The 20,451-nt window shown below is 36.3% G+C and overlaps 1 protein-coding gene across 1 annotated transcript in view; it reads right to left on the bottom strand.

Annotated features, from left to right (window-relative positions):
• The window catches only part of LOC134209073 (uncharacterized), a 37,320-nt gene that overhangs the window by 11,972 nt on the left and 4,897 nt on the right, over positions 1–20,451 (bottom strand). The gene's annotated exons all lie outside the window — the stretch shown is intronic.

Here is a 20,451-nt window from a genome sequence, read left to right as displayed (position 1 = left end):
TATTGTTTTAATAACAAGCTGGTGGTACGGGGGGTAATTTTTAAACTACCTAAAATCTGGGAGAGGGCTGGACAGAGCAAAAATATAATGTCACCTGCTTCCAGGCAATTATTGTCGCAAAGTGTCAGATGCATCCAGCTCCTCTTATAGTGAAAGTATTGTTATCCCACATAAAGAGTTCCGCATGATTCTGTTTTACGAAAATCTTTTCACTTTAAAAAATATCCCAAAGTAGTCAGACAGGTGAATATAAAGAGTTATGAATATATATGTGTTTTACTCCCGATATAAACATCATTATAAAAATGGCAAAATGGCAACACACAATGGCATACAATGGCAAAAAATGGTCTTTAATATGACAAATGTGGACCAAAATGATCCATTATTAATCACTTCACTCATTCTTGCCAAAAAATCATGTTACTGCAGAAAACAAACCGATGGCCATTTTACCACCCATTTCATTGGTATCCCAAGTAACATTTCAAGTTTTATTCCGCTCTAGGAATGGTTTTCAAGATCGAATTACAAGAACTGACAATAAAACCCATTACTACAGGATTACCTTCTGATGACCACTATAAGAGTAAGATATGTCCAAATAGCCCTCTCTAGATTACCACTATAAACCTCTTATAAGAGTATACAAAAATCCGTTTGAAGCCGCCCGCAAAAAAAGGGAATTTGGCTACGGCAGCTGTCAAAAATGTTGCTTTGGAAAAAGAGAAACAAAATCTTGCAAACTAAAAGATGAAAATCATGATGAGGATGACTACAAAATAATACTTTTCCAAGTTTTTTTCTCCAATGTACTTTTATGGAAATGAGTAAAATGAGTCATGGTAAAAGCTAGTGCAAAAATGAGATTAAGCACTACGCGCCCGCAAAATAATATAGTTTTGGGCATTGATTTTAAAATCATCATAACATCAATATCGTAAATCTTCACTAAATTAATTGATATTACACCCAAATATGTTTGTTTTTTTTTAACGTGTCTTTTGCGGCGAAAACGCCGTCTAATCATAAATTCCAGTGATAAATTTCACTGACTTGAATATGGTTCTTCATTTCCAATATGGCCATCATAGATTTAGGTCAGAAAAATGTTGCTCTTATTAAACACCGTTATAAACCCTTTGCAATGTAAATATTCTTATTGGGGTTATTCATTTGACCACATTACGACCCAAAATTATGGCTTTGATAAAGCTTTGAAAATTGGACTTATTATGCTCTTCGTGACAACCGTAGAGCTGTTAACAAGATCAGTCGGCATTTGACGTTTGAAGCTTTTCGAGCAGATTTATTAGAGGTTTATTAATAGCAATAAGATCGCCAATAAATCTGAGCAACTAGCCATGGTGACTGCTGTCATAAATCCGCTATAAGAATTAAATAAATCTAACAAGCATGAGAATTGTTACTTGAGATGGCCGTTTTATCACTTAAGCACGAACTGTAAAACCGGATATTGAGATCCGGAATGCGAAAAAGTATTTTTTCGACTCGGGAAGTTGGATCACGTGAGTTTTGAGAGAATTCACAACATCTGATCGATATAAAGATGAATGGAGTCAGACGAATAAATGCTGTTTATTTAAAATAATATTATGTTTTACAATAGGCTTTGTTCATAAGAACGTTTTGCAGCATTCCCACCTAACGAATTGTTTATGTTTTGAGTAGAAATTCTCAATGAGAGTATCACAACAGAACTACCACGATTTCAACTAGCAGTAAAAAAAATGAGGGGTTGGAAGCATACAGACTTTTGGCAATTTCAGTTTTGAATAAAGAATCACGGTGTGCCTGTGACCGTTATTAACGAAAAATGTCCATCCATTCTGAACTCGCCTTTCGAAAGATATAATATCCAGGCGTCTGCTATGAAAATTTCAAAATATTTCATCTAGGGAATCGAAAGTTATAGCAGTTACAAATTTAATGATTTTTGCGTTCGATATTTCACTAATATGCAATCATATATACCGTGAATTTCCTCCTGATTACATCCAAATAAATTATCATCAAATATGCAATTTGCAACCTCAACCAACTATAACCTAAAACCTATTCTTTGAATAATATAAAACAAATAAATAACATAGGATCAGAAAAATATATTAAGCTCTTTTAGTGGAATGTATTAAACCGTCTAAGACGAATTAAGTACTGTCCATTTAATTCCACCAGTTAATTTTCCCGTCTAAGACGAATTAAGTACTATCCATTTAATTCCACTAGTTAATTTTCGTTATCTTTGCAGATACGTATTTCGACCACAACTGTGTGGTCGTCTTCAGTGTCTTGTACTTGACTCGACTTGAAGAAAACAATCGCAACTTACACTATTTATACTACGCTAGGTACCTAATCTAATCTTATTTGCCTACTTTATTTACCTATACAGTAAATTACTTTATTGTTTAGGTAGAAACTTGAAGAAACCAAGAGCTGCCATTTCCCTGATCCTTATTCAACAGCGCTGTTTGTACCTGTCGGTGGATTTCCAAACTCTCAGCTACATCGAGTTTCCATGGGGAAGAGACATTTCTTAAGATTTTAATATTTGATGCCGTAATTGGGTGATTTTCCTTATACACATGCTCTGCTACCTTAGATCTAAATTCGTAATGTAATCCCTTATCGTTTTCTCTTTTCGCCTTACTCACTTCCGCCATATGTTCCTTGAACCTTATATCTAATGATCTTTTGTTTGGCCTACATAGATTTTTTCACATTGGGAACAACTTATCTTATAAACGCCTGCCTTATTCAACATTTCTACTTTATCCTTCGTTGAACCCAATAGAGACTTGAGTTGGTTGCTTCTACTGGAGAATACTAGATCGATGCCGAATTTCCTTAGTCGAGGGCGTAGCTGGTTGGTGATGTGTTTATCATATGGGACCGAAACTCTTTTCAGCGGCTCCTCTATCGGTGTCAGCGTTGTATGTCCATTTCGTCGTAGGGTCCTTTCCTTCTTGTTGATGATCGCTCGTATAGTCCTCTCCTGGTATCCGTTGATCTTCGCTGTTTCCAAGATGTATTGTAGTTCCTTCGTTTTCCTTCTTCGCTCAGGGGTATCGTCTGCATCCTGTGGATCATGTGATGAAATGCTGCCATTTTATGTTGGTACGAATGGTTCGATGAATATGGGATGACTCTCAACGTGGAAGCGATAAACAACGTGCATAAGGACATCAAATTTACCTTCGAAGAGGAAAAAGAAGGTAAACTACCTTTCTTGGATCTACTAGTCATCAGGGAAGCAAGCACAACATTGAGCCTCGAAATCTACCGGAAGCCCACGAACACCATGAGAGTCATCCCATATTCATCGAACCATTCGTACCAAGCGCGAAGAAGGAAAAACGAAGGAACTACAATACATCTTGGAAACAGCGAAGATCAACGGATACCAGGAGAGGACTATACGAGCGATCATCAACAAGAAGGAAAGGACCCTACGACGAAATGGACATACAACGCTGACACCGATAGAGGAGCCGCTGAAAAGAGTTTCGGTCCCATATGATAAACACATCACCAACCAGCTACGCCCTCGACTAAGGAAATTCGGCATCGATCTAGTATTCTCCAGTAGAAGCAACCAACTCAAGTCTCTATTGGGTTCAACGAAGGATAAAGTAGAAATGTTGAATAAGGCAGGCGTTTATAAGATAAGTTGTTCCCAATGTGAAAAAATCTATGTAGGCCAAACAAAAGATCATTAGATATAAGGTTCAAGGAACATATGGCGGAAGTGAGTAAGGCGAAAGAGAAAACGATAAGGGATTACATTACGAATTTAGATCTAAGGTAGCAGAGCATGTGTATAAGGAAAATCACCCAATTACGGCATCAAATATTAAAATCTTAAGAAATGTCTCTTCCCCATGGAAACTCGATGTAGCTGAGAGTTTGGAAATCCACCGACAGGTACAAACAGCGCTGTTGAATAAGGATCAGGGAAATGGCAGCTCTTGGCTCTTCAAGTTTCTACCTAAACAATAAAGTAATTTACTGTATAGGTAAATAAAGTAGGCAAATAAGATTAGATTAGGTACCTAGCGTAGTATAAATAGTGTAAGTTGCGATTGTTTTCTTCAAGTCGAGTCAAGTACAAGACACTGAAGACGACCACACAGTTGTGGTCGAAATACGTATCTGCAAAGATAACGAAAATTAACTAGTGGAATTAAATGGATAGTACTTAATTCGTCTTAGACGGTTTAATACATTCCACTAAAAGAGCTTAATATATTTTTCAGTTAATTTTCGTTATCTTTGCAGATACGTATTTCGACCACAACTGTGTGGTCGTCTTCAGTGTCTCGTACTTGACTCACGTTGATTGCCAGCGACCATGTACTTCGTTTTGCTGGTATTGATCGTGAGTCCAATCCTCGCTGTCTCCCTCTTAAAAGGCACAAAAGCCTCTTCCACGGCACGGCGATCAATTCCGATAATATCGATATCGTCCGCAAATCCCAGGAGCATATGCGATTTTGTGATAATAGTACCGCTTTTTTGCACACCAGCTCTCTAATCGCTCCCTCGAGCGCTATATTGAACAGTAGATTCGAGAGTGCATCACCCTGTTTTAATCCATCTAAGGTAACAAATGACGTCGATATTTCATCCGCAACCCTTACACTTGATTTCGATCCTCCAACGTTATACGAATCAGCCGTATCAGTTTCGCCGGAAAACCATGTTCAAGCATAATTTGCCATAACTCAATCCGTTTCACTGTATCGTACGCCGCCTTGAAATCAATAAACAGATGATGCGTCTGCAAGATGTACTCCCGGAATTTATCAAAGATTTGTCTCGGGGTAAACATTTGATCCTTTATGTTACCCAGTGGAAAAAATAATGAAATTAATTAAATTCGTTTCAGCAGAACCTTTATTGCAAAACACCTTAAAAACACACTCTTACCACACCGGTATCACCGGTGGGGTAAGGGTGCGCATCGGGTGGGGTAAGAGTACGCACTTTTTCAATAATGTGTTTTAAGTATATATTATCACAAATTAGAATTAATTAAATGTTATTAATGTTATTGAAAGTATATTATGGAATGTTCAAATATTACGTAGCTCTGAAAGGGGGGGCCCTAGAAATATGAACTTTCAAACGAAAAAAAAATATTTTTATATACAAAAGGAGGGTCTCACGTAGCGTAAACAAAGGATTTTTCTTTAAAGACAGTCTACCAGTTACGTAACGCAAACCCCTCCTAGATAAGCGTTTCATAATTCTCGCTTAACTTTTCAAAAGGTCCTAAGTAACATTTTTTTCATGAATTAATTTGAGTACTGGAATCAAAAGCTTTCATGTTGTTCTGTTGATTGCGCTATTCAAATTGAATCATGAAAAAATGTTACTTAGGACCTTTTGAAAAGTTAAGCGAGAATTTATGGATGTTTCTTTGTATTACGGCCAAAGATACGGGTTTGACATCAGAACTTGATGGTTCATATGCGTACTCTTGCCCCACCCGTTCCTGCGTACTTTCACCCACAGCTCCGATTGGAATCCTGCACCATGAAGTACTCTATACAATAGGTTATCGAAATGGTATAAGGTTCATTTGATTGAACGTTTATATGGTAATGGTATACTAGTTGCGGAAACACCATTATTTTTAGTAAAATTATCAGAAAATTATCTAGCTCCATATCTCCCTTGTTGTTTAAATCGTTTAAATCGTTTAAAATTCACAATTACGCATGACAATGGTTGGTCAGAATACCTCTAGATTGCTTTGAGAATAGGTCGTATGTGCAAACGAGAGTGGCGTTGGATTGCGTGGGTGTGCTCAAATGAGCTCTTTTGAAATGTTAAAGCTGATTTAGCGTAATAACCAAAACTAGAGCAGGCCATTTGGTGGCATAATTTTGGTGAAAACAATAAATGTGCTCAAACGCAGCATATTAGGCCAGGGTTTGCGCCATTTACCCTAAATATCTTTTTGAAGGAACAGATTTGGCAAGGGAAGCTATGGTTCCCTTCTTCGATTGCATGCATATGCTTGATTTAACCTTCCGGGACTCGCCTGGTCCTGGATCACTCATGTAGTCCCGCCTCTCTTGTGAACGAGCTATTTTCGAAATTTTCATCCCGAAGCTGGTTCATATCTTGATGACAGATATTCATTTTTCAATGGTTACATTTGCCCGGCTCGAGGCAAGATAAACGATACTCGAGGAAGAATAGAGGAAGAATAGAAGTGAAAATGAGTAGTTAGAAGTGAGAAGTGAAAATGAGTAGTGAGAATGGAGAAGTGAGTGTATTGATACTCTCACTACAATAGGAGAAGTGAATATTGAGTAGTGAGAATAAAGAAGTGAGTAGTGAGTAATGAGAAGTGATTAATAAGTATTGAGAAGTGAGAAATGGGGAAGAAAGAAATGCGAATTGAGAAGGACAAAAAGAAGGGAAAAATATAGAACAAGGAAGAAGAAAGAAAAAAAACAAGAAAAAAGAAAGAACGAGGAAGAAGGAAGAAAGACAAAGGAAAAATAGAAAGGGAGAATGAAGACTGAAGAAGGAATAATACGTGTAGGAAGAAGGAAGTAGCAGTGGTAGGAAGGAGGAAGAAGTAAAAATAAATAAGAAAAAAGAGCAGAAGAAAGAGAAACACGGAAGAAGTAAGAAAGAAGTAGGAAAAGAAACAGGAAGAAGCATGAAGGAAAAGGTAATATAAAAAAGACAAGAAGGGAGAAATAAGAAGGAAGAGCTGTTATCTCACTTCTCATTTCTTTCTTTTTATCCGGACTGATGGCCTGATACTGATGGTATAAGGAAAAGAGTATATAGTTTCTATTTTCATTTAAAACATTTGCGTGGCTTAGGAATTAGGAATTTTTTTGCCTTTCTCGTACAACAAAGTTATACCGAAAGGCTATCATTTCACTCCGAAAACGAACTTTTTATATAAGTGTCGGAAAACCCATAGTGTTATATACCAATCGACTCAGCTCGACGAGCTGATCAAACGTCTGTATGTCCGCGTGTATGTGTGTGTATTGGACCTCTTCATGTTTTCAAAAAGTATCAAAAATTCAACCGGTCAGCCCAGAATCACAATTCTTATACTAAAATAAGTCTCCTGTCAAATTTTCAGCTAATTCGGATAAAATTTCGAGGTGGCTCAAGTCGATTTAGCGTTTTTGGGCTATTTTCAATTTTGGAAAAAAAAATTAACAAGAGATATAAACGTCGAAAACTATCGCAACAACCTCTATACGGAAGCTTTGGGTGTACTCTACAAGTCTTGTGAACATTGCGATTCGTTCCGTTCACGTTTTGTCCATGTTAAAGTGATTTTCAAGCTTTTAAGTGCATAAAAATACTGTTTCCCCCAAAAGTCGTTGTTCTACAAAATTCTTGAATTTATGACAAATGATTGCTAATTTATTATATTATTATTTCTCTTTTTTCTCTGGGAATTTGAGTAATATAATTGTCAATGTGCGATTTATCGCTAAATTCTTAAAAATCAGAAGCAAAATATTTGTCATAAATTTGCACGCTGAGATTTCTTTAAACAAGTTGTTCAAACAAAGAAGCTTCGATTTCACTTGTTTTTACGATGCACTCAATGTTAAAAGCATGCAGACATATGGTGAAATTAACAAAATTTGGAAGTCGTTTGTTGTAAACATCAAATATCATATGATTTGATTTATGTTTTGTTCGAACAACTTGTATGAAGAAATCCTATCGTGCAAATTTATGACAAATGTTCAGCTTCTGATTTTTAAGAATTTAACGATAAATCGCACAGTGACAATTATATTACTCAAATTTCCAGAGAAAAAAGAGGAATAATAATATAATAAATTAGCAATCATTTGTCATAAATTCAAGAATTTTGTAGAACAACGACTTTTGGAGGAAACAGTATTTTTATGCATTTAAAAGCTTGAAAATCACTTTAACATGAACAAAACGTGAACTGAACGAATCGCAATGTACACAAGACTTGTAGAGCACACCAAAAGCGTCCGTATAGAGGTTGTTGCGATAGTTTTCGAAGTTTATATCTCTTGTTAGATTTTTTCCAAAATTGAAAATAGCCCAAAAACACTAAATTGGCTTGAGCCACCTCGAAATTTCATCCGAATTAGCTGAAAATTTGACAGGAGACTTATTTTAGTATAAGAATTGTGATTCTGGGCTGACCGGTTGAATTTTTGAAAACATGAAGAGGTCTAGTGTGTATGTGTGTGCACAAGAACCTAAGAAAAACATTAGACAACTTTTCATATAGTAATCCTTAACCGATTTCTCGCAACAAGTTCCATTCGAAAGGTGGTAAAGTTGATCCTGGTTGATCACTATTGAATTTGATAACGATCGACCGTTGCGTTTAAAAGTTATTAAGAAAATGGTACTTCGAACTGTATTAGCTTCATATAAGGTTGGTGTCATGGCTAAATGCGAGAAAGGCAGTATCATTACTCGGTGAATTAAGTTGGGTTTTTTAGGGATGCATTTGCCCGGCATAAGGCAAAAGATGATTTGGTTCTCTCTTTCAATTCATGCATTTGCTTGGCTTAATGAAGATATAATTCTTATTTATTTCTCAGACCGCATCGTGCTTTCGTGCTGTGCGGTTCTTTCTCTCTTTGCGGAAGGAAGTTTTTAATACTACCCGAAGCTATTTTAATTTCAACGGTGCTTCTTAGCGCTATTTGTACCCACTGATCCCGTTACGATCTTTGCAAAGACCCGTGCCTTCGTTTTACGTTGGACCCGTTTGCGGAAGTAAAATTCCGGCAAGCGGTGGTAATCCTGCAGGGACACCGTTCTGGGAAAAAACCTCTTAGAAGGTCACGTCTCCACGCTCAGCAATGAGTATTAACAAAAACAAGAGGAAGGGGGAGTCTCTGAATTCTCCACTTCCTTCAAAGAAACAAGGTTTCTAGACCGTCCTGCCCAAGCGCGGTAAAAATAGAAGGAAGCTGGAGAATTCAGATATTCATTCTAACTCTAATATCGGAAATAATTCTTCTCCAATCGAACTGAGCAATCAGTTCGATTTGATTAATGATGAAATTGAGCAAATCGAATCTACCTCTAGCCCAGGTGATCCGATTCATGCGAAAAGCAAAGGATTCCGCCAATTGTGGTATCTGTTGCCGAGTTTTCTGGCTTCCGGAATGAGATTTTGAGTAACCTTCAGGGGATCAAGGTTTCATTTCAGATTGCTAGGAAGGGTGACTGCCGCGTTTTGCCGGGATCCTTTGACGATCGCAAACGTCTTCTTCACTATTTAACTGAGAAGCGCCATAAATTCTTCACATACGACGACAAAACTGAGCGATTGTTCAAAGTCGTCTTCAAAGGTCTCCCAGTGATGACAAATCACTGGATGAGATTAAAATTGAAATTTCTCAATTACTTGGATTTTCACCAGTCCAAGTAATTAAGATGAAAAAGAAATCCCATTCTGGTACTTCCCAGAGGGCATTTCTCAAGAATTTTATTTAGTTCATTTTAACAAAAGTGAACTAAATAATATGAAAAGTTTGGAAAAGGCCTGTATTATGTCTCATGTCCGTGTTACATGGGAACATTTCCGCAGGCCTGGGGAAATTTCAAAACCCTACCCAGTGCCGTAAGTGCCAAAAGTGGGGTCATGGAACCAAACATTGTCACATGGATGCTAAATGCATGATTTGTGGTGGAACCTCTCACACCAAGGACGCATGTCCTGTGAGAGAAGATTCCAATAAATTTAAGTGCGCAAACTGTGGGGGCAATCATAAATCCAATTTCTGGGAATGCCTTCACGCAAAAAGTTTTGAATTCCCGTGCAAAATTGATGACGGAAATTCCAATCGGATCCCAGATTCGCCGGGTAGAAATTTTTCAATCGCTCAAATTTCGAAACCGGTTACCGGTCGAGCAATTCATACCCACCACAATTCACAAACAAATTTTGCCGCTCGTCAACGGGTAGCAAGCACTTCAGTAAATTCCAATTTTTCCAATGTACCTACGTATTCAAACATCGCTGCTGGTAGACCAAACGCTGCTGGTAGAAATAACGGTCATGTTGCCGATTCAGGTAGCATGACTGCTTCCGATTTTGATTTTTTAACTGAACAATTGCATCACATGATTGATGCAATGTTCAAAGCAAATACCATTCCAGAAGCTGTTCAGGTTGGTATAAAGTACACACAAAAAATTGTTATCGGACTCCGTTTCAATGGATCCAAATAATTGTGTGAAAGTTCTAAATTGGAATGCCCGCTCTCTAAAGGGTAAGGAAGATGAATTATTCAACTTCCTTTCAGTTCATAATGTGCATATTGCCATTATAACTGAAACGTATTTAAAACCAGGACTCTCCATTAAAAGAGATCCAAACTATTTTATCTACAGAAATGATCATCTTGACAGCGCCTGTGGTGGGGTCGCCATTGTCATTAATAGACGTATCAAACATAAATTATTTTCTTCGTTTGAAACCAAAGTTTTTGAAACCTTGGGAGTTTCTGTTGAAACAAATTTTGGACAATTTTCCTTCATTGCAGCCTACTTGCCTTTTCAATGGAATGGGCAGCAAAAGAATTTGTTGAAAGCTGATCTTCAAATTCTGACTCGCAACAAATCAAAATTCTTCGTAATTGGTGACTTCAATGCCAAACACCGTTCATGGAATAATGCTCAAAGCAATTCCAATGGTAAAATTTTATTTGAAGATTGTTCTGCGGGATATTATACTATTCAATATCCCAATGGACCAACTTGTTTTTCTTCCAGTCGAAATCCTTCTACAATTGATTTAGTTTTAACGGATTCAAGTCAGCTGTGTGGCCAATTGGTAACTCATGCTGACTTTGACTCTGATCACCTTCCTGTGACATTTGAAATCTCACAAGAAGCCATTTATAATCCAATCAGCTTTACTTTCAATTATCATAGAGCTGATTGGGATTTATATAAAACGTTTATCGATAGAAATTTTGATGTTGATATTCTTCTCGATACCAAAAGTGATATTGATAATGCTCTCGTATCTTTGACAAATTTAATTGTCGAAGCCAGAGGCATTGCAATTCCTAAATGTGAAATTAAATTCAACTCCATTATTAAAAATGTGAGGCGAAGGCAATACCAAAGAACTCGCGATCCCGCGTTGAAAGTTATTTGGCGAGATTTGCAGAATGAAATTAAAAAACGTTTCGCTATTCTGAGAAATACCAACTTTGAGAATAATGTCTCGAAGTTGGATCCCAGTTCGAAACCCTTTTGGAAATTAACAAAAATTCTTAAAAACCTCAAAAGCCAATTCCAGCGCTTAAAGAGGGAAATAAAATTTTATTAACAAATGGCGAAAAGGCTCAAAAACTTGCTCAGCAGTTCGAGAGTGCCCATAATTTTAGTCTAGGTCTCACTAGTCCAATTGAGGATCAGGTTACACGGAGCTTCGAAGACATTCTCAATCAAGAGAATGTTTTTGACCCTTCGTTGGGAACCAATTTGGATGAAGTGAGATCTATTACTAGAAAATTTAAAAATATGAAAGCCCCGGGTGATAATGGTATTTTCTACATACTTATCAAAAAACTTTCTGAGAGCTCTTTATCCTTTTTGGTTAATTTATTTAACAAATGTTTTCAATTGGCATACTTTCCAGATAAATGGAAAAACGCCAAAGTTGTTCCAATTTTGAAGCCGAACAAAAATCCAGCTGAGGCTTCTAGTTATCGCACAATCAGTTTGCTTTCTTCAATAAGCAAACTGTTTGAAAAGATTATTTTAAATAGAATGATGGTTCATATTAATGACAATTCTATTTTTGCTGATGAGCAATTTGGTTTTCGCCATGGGCATTCAACCACTCATCAGTTATTAAGAGTTACGAACTTAATTCGGCTCAACAAATCTGAAGGATATTCGACTGGAGTTGCTCTTCTTGATATAGAGAAAGCATTTGACAGTGTTTGGCATGAAGGATTGATTGTAAAATTGATGAATTTTAATTTTCCTCTGTACATTATTAAACTGATCCAAAATTATTTATCAGATCGCTCGCTGCAGGTAAACTATCAGAATACTAAATCTGATAGATTACCTGTAAGGGCTGGTGTCCCCCAAGGCAGCATACTGGGGCCCATATTGTATAACATTTTTACTTCTGACTTACCTGATTTACCACCAGGGTGTCAAAAATCTTTGTTTGCAGATGACACGGGCCTTTCAGCCAAAGGGCGAAGCCTTCGAGTCATTTGTAGTAGATTGCAAAAAGTTTGGATATTTTCTCCACTTACTTGCAAAATGGAAAATTTCCTGAATGCTTCCAAAACTCAGCTTATAATTTTCCCACATAAGCCGAGAGCTTCTTATTTGAAACCTTCTAGCAGACATATTGTCACTATGAATGGGCTTCCAATTAATTGGTCTAGTGAAGCTAAATATTTAGGACTTCTGCTAGATCAAAAATTAACTTTTCACATTGAAGGCCTTCAAGCCAAATGTAACAAATATATTAAGTGCCTATATCCACTTATAAACAGAAAATCAAAACTTTGTCTTAAGAACAAACTTTTGATTTACAAACAAATTTTTAGACCTGCCATGTTGTATGCTGTGCCAATATGGGCTAGTTGCTGCAATACCAGAAAGAAGGCACTCCAGAAGATTCAAAATAAAATTTTGAAAATGATTCTGAAGTTGCCTCCGTGGTATAGTACCAATGAACTTCATAGAATTTCTAATATTGAGACATTGCAACAAATGTCCAACAAAATAATTTCCAATTTTAGACAAAAATCGTTGCAATCTTCTATTGCAACGATTAACTCCTTGTACCCTTAGTATAAAATAGGTTAAGTTTAGTTTAAGTTGAAAACATTGTAATTCCTACATGGTTCAATTCAACCAGAGGAAAAATTCTAACTGCCAGAGGCAATTGAAATGTATTAATAATAACTAAAAATATAACATAGCAAATAAGGATGATAGTGTTAAGAAAACACGGAACACCTAGTCTAAGAGATGAATGCATGTATTAGATAATTAGCAAATAAAATAAGTTAAAAAAAAAAAAAAAAAAAGAATTATTTATTTCGATGTGTCAGACCATTTTTGATAAGATAGAGTAATTCTCGCTGAAACCGGGCCACTATTTGCACGAGGTTCTTAAAAATGCCTAAATTTATATTCTTTCGAAAGCTTTCGGCGAGTATATTAAGGATCCGAGTTAAATTCTTCAGAAAGATGAACCCCTCGTTAGTTATACACGAAATCATTTTAATGGACCCCTCGATTTTTGACAATTCTTGGCTCACTAAAACTATCATAACTCCAACATTTCTCAACCGATCGTAGAGATCAGCATATCGTTGGAAAGAGGAAGAGTGTATCTTCAATTTGCAACAGTAAAAATAGGAACAGCCATATTGAATTTAGCCACCATCTTGGATTTCTTTTTTTAAACTATTTTTCCGCCAGGTTCGCAACCACCGATTTTGAATAATATTACATCAATGGAAAGCTTAGCATACACAGCGTCTACTTTCTTAGCGTCTTAGCGTCTTAGCGTCTACTTTCTATAACTTTTGATAGAAAAAACATACACCTGAGATTTTTGGACACAATGCATGATATAAGCTAAGTTTTCGATCGATGTACTATTATTCAAAATCGGTGGTTGCAAACCTGGCGGAAAAATAGTTTTCAAAAAGAAATTCAAGATGGCGGCCATATTCAATATGGCTGCTTCTATTTTTACTATTGAAAATTGAAGATACACTCTTCCTCTTTCCAACGATATGCTGATCTCTACGATCGGTGTAGAAATGTTGGAGTTATGATAGTTTTAGTGAGTCAAGAATTGACAAAAATCGAGGAGTCCATTAAAATGATTTCGTGTATAACTAACGAGGGGTTCATCTTTCTGAAGAATTCAACTCGGATCCTTAATATACTCGCCGAAAGCTTTCGAAAGAATATAAATTTAGGCATTTTTAAGAACCTCGTGTAAATAGTGGCCCGGTTTCAGCGAGAATCGCTCACGTGAATTCTTAATGCAAAAAGCATATGATTGCTTTTAATTGTAAAACTTCCTAATTATTAGGCTAAGCTGCCTAAGCCTGCATTATGAATATTCGTGCATTCTTTAGTATATTTGTTAAAGTGCTGCGTAGTCCAACGCCCAGTGTTGTCCTTAACTTTTTTGCAAATAAAACCTGCTTTTCGATTTTGCACCTGCAGATCATATACCCTTAATTTATTAAGTGAAAGTAATTCATAGTGATATATTTGGAAGTCATAAATGCTTTTTTTTTTGTTAGCAAAGCTGGGTAATGCATATCGTAATTTTCATGATTTTCATTAAAAAAAATCGTTTCTAATATCATCTCATAACATATTATCAATTAGAGACGAGTCAGGCACGGGTTGGAAGTCTCTATAACACATACAAAAAAAAAAATCACTCTATTTTCTGTAATTTTACAATCTTCCATTACTTCGACTAAGTGGGGCCCTCCTTAGCCTAGCGGTAAGATGCGCGGCTATAAAGCATTTAGGACTCGACTACCCTGAGCATAGAAGTATCATCGTGTTAGCCTCATCATATATCATACAATGCAAAAATGGTAACTTGGCTTAGAAACCTCGCGGTTAATAACTATGGAAGTGCTGAATGAACTCTAAGCAACGAGGCAGCTATGTCACCGTGGGGGATGTAATGCCTATAAGAGAAAGAAAAATTACTTCGAACTGTCCTTGCAAAACCTTCAGTTACATGTATGCGCTATACAATAGACCTATTCATGTTTTTAAAAAATAACAAAAATTCAACCGGTCAGAACAGAATCTTAGTTCTTATGCTAAAAAAGCCTTCTAATTAAATCGCACATTAGCAATTATTTTAGTATCAGAATTGAGATATTAGGCTGAGCCGTTGAATTTTTAATACTTTTTGTAATCATGACTATTACCACCAAAAACCTTCTTCTTTACCGTGGATTAACCGATGATGAGTTTTTATTCCTTGATATCTTTTGCGTTAAACGGGTAATGTAAATTATGTAGCATGGTCGAGATCAAGAATCAAAACATTGCGCATTTTTTTAAGTCCATTCTGAGCAATATATTGTTATTGATCCACCCTATTAGCCAACTAATATTCAAATTGTATAGAATAAAAGAATTCAATTTCCAGTTCAAACGTTCTCTATGCTAATTTTAAACCAGAATTCAAAGTCTCGTATCGTCAAATTTCAAATGCCCGCCAAAAAGAAGAAATGTTTTGAATCCCAATTCAATACAAATTAAACTAACGATATCTGTTTATCTGTTCGATATCATTAGCACTTCAAAATGAACTGACAAGGATTTCCTTTTCCAGCTCTCATTCATCATTTTCAATACCAAGCGGCATCACAAACGGGTCTTTCCATTTTTAACCAGTTTACAATGTGAGATTGACTTCCTCTTCATCTGCCAAAGCGAACATCTACTTCCGCGATTTGGCTCGTTGTTCAGCGCCATCATTGTTACTTGCCTCCGACGTATCCAATGCAACGATTCAAAAATTTCACGAAATATCAAACCAGGCAAGAGGTTCTAGTTATACACGTCTAGAGCCTCCCACGCCATTGAAAACTTCAATCGTGAGCTTTTAATCGTTTTCGGGCATCTTTCGTGGTGCTGCTGAAACCTAGTGCTAGTAACCCCAGTCTCTTCAAGTGTGAGCTCTGCGGTGTATCGGTCACTTTACCTGAACCCCCAACTTTGTTCACCCGGTGATGGTCAGTGTGGAGATATTTGCAAGCTTAGTGTTTTGTTCTGAGTCCAGTATATAGTATAACGCGCTCGCGACCGACAAAACAATTGAAAATTATGATGAATTCACCCTTGACTTGTTTCCCGAAACAAATGCAAAGCGCTGCTGGCTGGCAGTGATCATCCTCAGCTTGGCGCAAGCCACCGTCGGACGTCCGTCTCAGGTCACTAAACAGGCGAGAAAATTTCATTCATTAAAATCCACAAACTTTTGAGATGAACTCGTAGATTCCACCATATACGATACCTTCTCCATGATGTATACGACGTGCTGGATGGATCATCCGTTGAACGAATATCGTGCTCGAGCTGCCAGCCCTGCAGGGTGTTCCGTGGACACAACTTGAAAAATATCAATCTGCAACTGATATTTTCAAATTTCTTTGATGCAGTTTTGAATAATAACACGATTTGTAAAGTATTTGATACATAATAGTGATTGAAATAGGTTTCAATCTAAGACTGCGGTTTTTAGAGACATATGCGAGCAAGGCGTTGAATTGATAATCCGAAAAAAAAAAACCATTCAGCATTTTAACTGGTGTGTATATTTTTGTATTCGTCATACAAAATAGGAACTTATTATTACTATTATGTTTAATGCAATGGTTGGTTTCGACCACTCTATTGCCCAGGCATAAGCAGTAGTGAACGATGTGTGTTTGTTTTACGATGGAAATAGAAGCCCAATTGCAGGTGCAAAGCACATCCGCCTGTTTCTAACCCATGTGGTACCCATGAGATGCTGCTGATTTATCGGTTGAAGTGAATCTTTCAATTTTTCGCATCATCTTCGTTCATAACTTATTCGTGGTTTAACATTTCACGATGGCTAGAGGAACGGAGCACAGCGGATGAGTAAGTACATTACCTACTAAACCGCAAAAACTTGCATTTAGTCGGTTGACCCAGCAAAAGTTTAGTTCTTATTTGATAATGAAAATGATGTCGCACCGATAAGATCATCTTCATTGTGTTTTAAAATCATAAGCTTAAAATTTTCCCACAAAATGTTTCAAGTTATGCATTTACATGGGGCATAACAGAAAAAGACTTCAACGGACTAAAACGACGAACCTGACAAAGTGTAAGCACAATGTGCAGCGAAATGCTTTGAAATGATGACATTAATCTGCGGCACGAGACAATGCGTTACAATTTGGGTAATCTATTATGGCTCAGCCACATCAATTATCAATTAACCACACTATTTCGTTAAATGGTTAACAGAATTTCCTTTGTAATAGATAATGCTTACTTTTGCTCATCTCTACTTAGTAGTGAACACATATCCGTCTCGTCAAGCATGAATCTATTCCACTAACTTGACCGTGAACTTGGCTGTTGCTATCGTTGAGATTATTTTCAATTAAAGTATTATATCATGAGTTAAGCAAAAATTAATGCATTCTTAAGAATCGCCCAAAAAAGCTCCATTTATGATGGCATTAGAATAATTTTATTATCACGATGTCTAATGTTCATAATTTATGTTAAAACGTGCTAGATCTTCATTTTAGAATTTCACTTAACAGTTTGATTACTAAAATTTACTGATAGTTTAGGGCGTGATTTTAGAAGTCGTAATTTTTCTATAATAAATTAAACAGATATGTTTGGTATGTTATTGGTATTTAGCTCCAAATCAATGCTATATTGATGTTGGTTAATTGCAAAATGGTTCAACTTTTGATTCGATGCCCTAAATACATAATTACCCCAATTAACAGAAGTGATTGACAAATCACTGCTCACAAAGAAGGCGTAATAATGCTTAATTAGACTGAAACTCCCCGATTTCCTTTTTGTTGTTCTGTAGCACATGATGCGATTTCATACCGAAAAGACAATGAACCAATTCGGGTACCGTCGTATTATATTCATTCTAAACGGCATGCGGAAAAGATTTAATCAATGCCATTGTGTTGCTCTAAACTTGGCTTCCTACGCAGACATGATTTTACTGGGTCTAGAATCAGTAAATCTCATATCTCGATCTATGTATGTAAGACACTTTGACAAGAGTTTTTTTTTGTAAAAATTCTACCAATATTTTAATTGTAGTCTAGTTATCATACCAGATTATAGTTTTTTTTTTACTTTATCAAGGAGTTAGCTAAGTCCCGTTTTATCATTTATATTTGTTCTTAGCATAGAACGCTTTTGTCACAACTTTATGTACAAACGCCCCTTCTATTGCTCGGTAGGGGTTGTGAGATTTGAATCTATCCGGATACCAGGAATTATAGTGTAGTACTTTTTTTGCGCCACTTCTACTCTAAGTAGAGAATTATAGTTCAGTACTTTTTTAGCGCCACTTCTACTCTATTTATCTCATAACCCCTACCGAGCAATGTAGAAGTAGCGGATTACGTTAAAATAATAATCAAAGATACGAAATGGAAACATGAATTATTTGAATGAGATTTGAATTGCTGAATCAAAGCAATCGGCGTTCGAATAGTAGGCGCCTATTAGCACACGAATATGAGCTCGATTGACAGAACAAAACGAAGAAAGAGGCGATACTAATTCGAATATTAGGTACGTCGCATATGTATCACTAGAGCTACTCGTTCTGTCAGAAAATACTTGTGAGTACACAGCCCATGATAATTCAGATATTCGACGGATGTCCTAAGGATATTCGCTCGGCTACGACATAGCGCGGTTAGTAGCTGGTCATGATTCGGTGGTATTTTTTTGTGTAAAAGATAAGCAATAAAAGGGGCTTTCGTACTCCTGGATCGAAACGTTGGCAAATTATCGAAAATCCTAATTATTTGTACATAAACTTGTGACAAAAAGGCCATTTAACCAAAAACTCTCTAATTATTCGAATTACACAAGATTCTGTTTTTACACGATTTTTTTTCGTTCGTATTTTTGATCGTGTGACTTCAATTTGTCACCAAAATCTTTGCAACATTTATCAAAAAATCCTAAATAATTCATAGAAAAATCACATGGTAATTAATATGCGTTAAGCATTTGGGATGGGTGCAAAATTGGGAAAATGTAAATCATGTAAAAACAGAATCCAGTGTATGTTTACTTGCATTTCATATACACAAAATATGATCTTTTTTTTTTTTTTTTTTTAACTTATTTTATTTGCTAATTATCTAATACATGCATTCATCTCTTAGACTAGGTGTTCCGTGTTTTCTTAACACTATCATCCTTATTTGCTATGTCATATTTTTAGTTATTATTAATACATTTCAATTGCCTCTGGCAGTTAAAATTTTTCCTCTGGTTGAATTGAACCATGTAGGAATTACAATATTTTCAACTTAAACTAATCTTAACCTATTTTATACTAAGGGTACAAGGAGTTAATCGTTGCAATAGAAGATTGCAACGATTTTTGTCTAAAATTGGAAATTATTTTGTTGGACATTTGTTGCAATGTCTCAATATTAGAAATTCTATGAAGTGGTATAGTACCAATCCACGGAGGCAACTTCAGAATCATTTTCAGAATTTTATTTTGAATCCTCTGAAGTGCCTTCTTTCTGGTATTGCAGCAACTAGTCCATATTGGCACAGCATACAACATGGCAGGTCTAAAAATTTGTTTTTAAATCAAAAGTTTGTTCTTAAGACAAAGTTTTGATTTTCTGTTTATAAGTGGATAAAGACACTTAATATATTTGTTACATTTGGCTTGAAGGCCTTCAATGTGATTTTTAAAAGTTAATTTTTGATCTAGCAGAAGTCCTAAATATTTAGCTTCGCTAGACCAATTAATTGGAACCCCATTCATAGTGACAATATGTCTGCTAGAAGGTTTCAAATATGGAGCTCTCGGCTTATGTGGGTGTAGAGACGTCTGAGACTCGGGTCTGAGGTAAAGTATTGAATGAATCATTTATTGGCCTGCTCTTAATTAGTTACCTACATAAGTCAAGTGTTGCTTAGATCCTACATTCCCTCCTTACGTTTTATGGAAAATGAATTTTATTATGCTAAAGTTTGTATTCTGATAAGTATACGGGTAAATGTTTCGGTCTCTTGCTGGTCGCTCTAAGAGGTCCTCCGGAGCGCTTGCCATCCTTGATTGGTACGGTTTGTTCAGCCGTCATTGATGGTTGGTTTGTTGAAGCCTGCTGCATTGTTTGATTGCAATTGTTATAAGATGAGTCTGCCAGATTTATAGAATCGATTTCTTCCGTACCCCCGGGGATTGTAAAATAGTTTTCTGAAAATATAAATGTATTGCTTACCCGAATCGCTCCCAATAGCTAGCATAGGGTTTGCATTTAGAATCCGCTTGGTATGATTGACGTGGCGATTACAAATCACTCCGCTTTTAATATTTTTTAGTTGAAGACGTGTACCTTTACGTTGTATCACGAGGTATTGATCTGGGTTGAACGTTGTTGTTAATTTATTCTTTTTTATAAAATTTTTCACAATCACATAATATCCTACATCGATATTATTCGGTTTCGCATTACGTTTCAAGTTTGCATACACTCTACCCTTTTCTTTGAATTTCTCATCATTATGTCTTGCTTCAGAGATGTCGACTGGCTTAGAGTTTCCTGGTAATTTGTCTCGAATGTTCCATCCAAAAAGCAATTCTGACGGCGAATGTCTTGTGATACTATGAGG

The sequence above is a fragment of the Armigeres subalbatus genome, chromosome 2 (assembly GCF_024139115.2).
Source record: "Armigeres subalbatus isolate Guangzhou_Male chromosome 2, GZ_Asu_2, whole genome shotgun sequence".
Lineage (NCBI taxonomy): Eukaryota > Metazoa > Arthropoda > Insecta > Diptera > Culicidae > Armigeres > Armigeres subalbatus.
This window is presented reverse-complemented; position numbering and strand designations above follow the sequence as displayed.